The 5,391-nt window shown below is 64.7% G+C and overlaps 1 pseudogene; it reads left to right on the forward strand.

The window, feature by feature from the left end:
• The first annotated feature begins 1,795 nt into the window (after window positions 1-1,795).
• LOC142876099 (uncharacterized) lies at window positions 1,796-1,914 on the forward strand (annotated as a pseudogene).
• Window positions 1,915-5,391: the final 3,477 nt, after the last annotated feature.

Raw genomic sequence — 5,391 nt, forward strand, 5'->3', positions numbered from 1 at the left:
CACCCCAGGGAGGCCCGGGGGCTGGCTGGACAACGTGGTCTGCTGGGCGGGGGGGGGTTGGAGGAGCAACTGATGCCCTTCGCACCTTGGGTAGCAAGAGTCTGAGGTGTCTCTGAGCCCTGTGCCATGTCCGGGGGGGGGCGCGGGGGGGGGGGAGGAGGAGGAGGAGGAGGAGGTGGGAAGGGCCGGGGCCTGCAGTCCTGTTCCCGGGGTGGCACGGCAAGTGGCTTCTTCCACAGGCTGCTTGGCCTGGGCTCCCTGCACCTGGGCCTTTGGGGGACTGGCCCTGTGCTTGCCAACACTTCCTGCAGGGACCCAGAGCTGGGAGGTGGCATCTCTCAGCCCTGGGTCGGGCAGAGCCCCAGCGGGCCATGCCCACAACCTCTCTCAGCACCGGTCCCCCAGAAGGCTCCTTTGGGACCAGGATTCTCTTGCGGTGACTCTTTAAGGTCTGGCCCCTGGATGGAGGGGCACCAGGAGTAGAGGAGCAGGAAGGGGAAGGGGGTGGCCATGCGAGGGGACACTTTGAGGCCAAGTCCCAGCTTCAGCCTGATCCTCCTGGGAACCCCGCTCTGAGACAAGGAGCCGGGCTTCGCATTCCCACAGCAGCCAGTCGTGGGCTGAGGACACCTGGGGCCTTGGGAACTCCCTGGCTTCTCCTTGGTTTAACATCTAGAGCTGCTTGTGAATCGGGCCGCCACACACACCCGAGTGCAGGTGTCTTCCGCACAGACTGCGGGCCTCGCTCTTCTGAACGCCGCTAGCTCGCCACCCACCCACGGGTGAACCTGGTCAGGGTGCTTTCTCTCGGGGGCAGACTCTTTTCCGGGCGGGCTACCGGTGTCTCTGTTTGCTCGTTTCTTTCTTCCATTTCGGGAAAGGCTTCCTTGCTGGGTGTGGAAATCTCCTATGCCTTCCCTCGCCTATTCTGTCAGCTTTCAAATTCTCTTTCAGTTGCCACCCTCACAGATGGATTAGGAAACTCTTTCCGGTGCACTCATTAGTGAAATGACCTCAATGAAGCTGGAATCCAATATCTAATGGCCGATTTTTAGCGAGTCCACACGCCAGGGTGGTCGGGGTCCAATGCAGCCCCGGCCAGGCCCAGGCCCCTTGGACCGGGCCACAGGAGGACACAGAGGAGGGTCCCGGCCCCCACGAAGCGGTGCCGGCGGTTCTCCACGGGCTTGGGCGTTTTCCAGAGGTAGGAGATGGAGGGGACTGATTTCTTCAGCGCCCCACAAACCACGCCACCCCACCCCACCCATGGGACACATCCCCAGAGAGAGACGCCCCATACACTGGCTCCCCTCCCCCTTGCGCTGTGCCCCAGCCCTGGCCCGGGGGAATAGGCGGCAGCCCACCCACAGGGCGAGGGGGGGCACAGCTGAAAGGGGTTGTGGGGGAGGGCGGCCCCTGGCTGGGGTCAAAGGGCGCGCGCGTGCGCAGTCAGCGTCAGCGGCGGCGACGCGCTGGGGGTGGGCAGCGGGTAGGTGAAGGAGGCCGGGCGAGGAGACGAGGGGGGCTGGGAGGGCTCCACCTTGGCGAGTCCAGCCGTGGAGGCGCATCTTGTGTGAGTGTGAGTGAGTGTGAGTGTGTGTGTGTGTGTATAGAGAGACAGCCCCCCGCCCCGCCCCGCCCATCACCCCCGTCCCTGGGAGCCCACGGGACCCGGCCGGCGAACTCAACAGGCCCGGCCTGGCGCGGGGCCTGGGGCGGGAGGCGGCGGCGGCGGCGGCGGGAAAGCGCAGAGAGGCTCGGCTTCTTGAGCGGGGCAGGGGCGCCCTCCGCCGCCGTCTAGGGCCACACCACCCTGAACGCCCCCGATCTCGTCTGGTCTCGGAAGCTAAGCAGGGTCGGGCCCGGTCAGTACTTGGATGGGAGACTGCCTGGGAATACCGGGGGCCACAGGCTGCTTCTTTTTTTTTTTTTTTTTTTTTTGCCTCTTGTTCTGTCCCCTTTCTGGGAGCGCGGCGGCGGCCCGGGGTGGGGGTGACCCCAACCCTCAGCGCCCGCCGCGGTGCCTGGCGCCTCAGCCCGCACCGTGGGGCCTCCTCTTGTCCCAAGCCTTGACACCGCCGCCACGCGGCAGCATGCGTGGCATCTGGACTGTCAGGTCTCAGACCAAAGGTCTGCTCTGTGGGAACAGACACGCTGGAGAAAACCTTGAGAGTCTGAGAGGGGAGGGAGTTCCAGAAGAAGGCCAGGATGTCATTTTGAGGGAGTATGTGACCAGAACTCGTCCCGTTGCTTTTGGGGGTTCTATGGGCTCCACGCAGGAATCTTTGGTGGTGGCACCTGATGTTGGGGGATCCGGAGTCACACCCAGACCTGCTCCACAGGCCTCCTTTTACTTTTCTCTTCGGATTCATGATTTTTAAAAAGTGTCTCTTACCTCTATGATTGCATTTTCTTTTCTCTCTCTTTTCAAGCAGATGATGGGAGTACAAGTATTCAGGTGACATGTGTTGCCCGTGCACCCCTCCCCCCTGTGTTCTCATTCATATACCTCTCATGTTGTTCCAGCGTATTGTGGGGGTACCAGTGTTAAGGTCGGGTACAGTTGCCCTCTCCAAGCCTCCCCCCTGGGGTCAGAGCTTCAAGTGCGCCCATCCCCCAGTCGGTGCGCACCCACCCCATTCCTAATGGATGTGGATGCCCATCGCCTCCCCCCACCCGCCCGACACCCACCCGATGAAGGTGATTCCTCTCCGTCCACTTAGGTGTCCATCCGTTCGTACCAATTTGCTGGTGAGCGCGCTCACGTGGTGCTCGTGTGTCCATTCTTGGGATACCTGGCTTACTGGAACGGGTTCCAGCTCTGGCCAGGAGAACACGAGAGGCGCCCTCTCACCGCTGCTCCTCACAGCCGAATGGCACTCCGTGGTGTCCACGCGCCACATTTTATTAATGCACTCCTGGATGGATGGGCACTCGGGTCGCTTCCACGTCTTTGCGATTGTGAATTGTGCCCTAACTGTCACTCTACCCCTTACCCAGCCCGTCTCCTCTGCCCCTGCCTGACGCACTCCTCCCCGGCCAGGCCCGTCACTGTCCTGGGCCCCCGCCTGACCGGCTCCTCCCCGCCCGGCCTGTCACCGTCCTCTGCCCCTGCCTGACATGCTCCTTCCCGCCCGGCCTCTCACCGTCCTCGGCCCCTGCCTGACCGGCTCCTCCGTCGCCTGGGCCTTCCAAGGGCTTGGTGTGGAGGCTGCTTCCAGGAAGCCCTCCAGAAACCCGGCAGCAGGGTGGCCGCAGCAGTCTCCAGCAGCCTTCCCTAAGTCGAGTGCGGGGGACGTGCCCCCGCTGTGCCGCGGGGGGCCCAGCCTGGTGTCTTCCCTGATGCCCTGCGGCTGCCGGCTGGGGCTGCCGCTCCCCGCGAGGGGAGAGCCGCGGAGGTGGGGACCGCCTCCTGATGGGGACGTACGTACACGCAGCTCTCCACGTCGGATCCCGGGGCTCTCTGTCCTGCCCGAAGGCCCAGCGGGCCTGCGGGTCCTTAGAGTGGCAAAAACATCCGAAAGCTGAGACTGAGGGTCCGGTGGGTGTCTGCACTTTTGTGCTGGGCACCCCAGGGAGGCCCGGGGGCTGGCTGGACAACGTGGTCTGCTGGGCGGGGGGGGGGGTTGGAGGAGCAACTGATGCCCTTCGCACCTTGGGTAGCAAGAGTCTGAGGTGTCTCTGAGCCCTGTGCCATGTCCGGGGGGGGGGGGGCGCGGGGGGGGGGAGGAGGAGGAGGAGGAGGAGGTGGGAAGGGCCGGGGCCTGCAGTCCTGTTCCCGGGGTGGCACGGCAAGTGGCTTCTTCCACAGGCTGCTTGGCCTGGGCTCCCTGCACCTGGGCCTTTGGGGGACTGGCCCTGTGCTTGCCAACACTTCCTGCAGGGACCCAGAGCTGGGAGGTGGCATCTCTCAGCCCTGGGTCGGGCAGAGCCCCAGCGGGCCATGCCCACAACCTCTCTCAGCACCGGTCCCCCAGAAGGCTCCTTTGGGACCAGGATTCTCTTGCGGTGACTCTTTAAGGTCTGGCCCCTGGATGGAGGGGCACCAGGAGTAGAGGAGCAGGAAGGGGAAGGGGGTGGCCATGCGAGGGGACACTTTGAGGCCAAGTCCCAGCTTCAGCCTGATCCTCCTGGGAACCCCGCTCTGAGACAAGGAGCCGGGCTTCGCATTCCCACAGCAGCCAGTCGTGGGCTGAGGACACCTGGGGCCTTGGGAACTCCCTGGCTTCTCCTTGGTTTAACATCTAGAGCTGCTTGTGAATCGGGCCGCCACACACACCCGAGCGCAGGTGTCTTCCGCACAGACTGCGGGCCTCGCTCTTCTGAACGCCGCTAGCTCGCCACCCACCCACGGGTGAACCTGGTCAGGGTGCTTTCTCTCGGGGGCAGACTCTTTTCCGGGCGGGCTACCGGTGTCTCTGTTTGCTCGTTTCTTTCTTCCATTTCGGGAAAGGCTTCCTTGCTGGGTGTGGAAATCTCCTATGCCTTCCCTCGCCTATTCTGTCAGCTTTCAAATTCTCTTTCAGTTGCCACCCTCACAGATGGATTAGGAAACTCTTTCCGGTGCACTCATTAGTGAAATGACCTCAATGAAGCTGGAATCCAATATCTAATGGCCGATTTTTAGCGAGTCCACACGCCAGGGTGGTCGGGGTCCAATGCAGCCCCGGCCAGGCCCAGGCCCCTTGGACCGGGCCACAGGAGGACACAGAGGAGGGTCCCGGCCCCCACGAAGCGGTGCCGGCGGTTCTCCACGGGCTTGGGCGTTTTCCAGAGGTAGGAGATGGAGGGGACTGATTTCTTCAGCGCCCCACAAACCACGCCACCCCACCCCACCCATGGGACACATCCCCAGAGAGAGACGCCCCATACACTGGCTCCCCTCCCCCTTGCGCTGTGCCCCAGCCCTGGCCCGGGGGAATAGGCGGCAGCCCACCCACAGGGCGAGGGGGGGCACAGCTGAAAGGGGTTGTGGGGGAGGGCGGCCCCTGGCTGGGGTCAAAGGGCGCGCGCGTGCGCAGTCAGCGTCAGCGGCGGCGACGCGCTGGGGGTGGGCAGCGGGTAGGTGAAGGAGGCCGGGCGAGGAGACGAGGGGGGCTGGGAGGGCTCCACCTTGGCGAGTCCAGCCGTGGAGGCGCATCTTGTGTGAGTGTGAGTGAGTGTGAGTGTGTGTGTGTGTGTATAGAGAGACAGCCCCCCGCCCCGCCCCGCCCATCACCCCCGTCCCTGGGAGCCCACGGGACCCGGCCGGCGAACTCAACAGGCCCGGCCCGGCGCGGGGCCTGGGGCGGGAGGCGGCGGCGGCGGCGGCGGCGGCGGCGGCGGCGGCGGCGGCGGGAAAGCGCAGAGAGGCTCGGCTTCTTGAGCGGGGCAGGGGCGCCCTCCGCCGCC

This window comes from Microcebus murinus, chromosome 14 (genome assembly GCF_040939455.1).
Source record: "Microcebus murinus isolate Inina chromosome 14, M.murinus_Inina_mat1.0, whole genome shotgun sequence".
NCBI lineage: Eukaryota > Metazoa > Chordata > Mammalia > Primates > Cheirogaleidae > Microcebus > Microcebus murinus.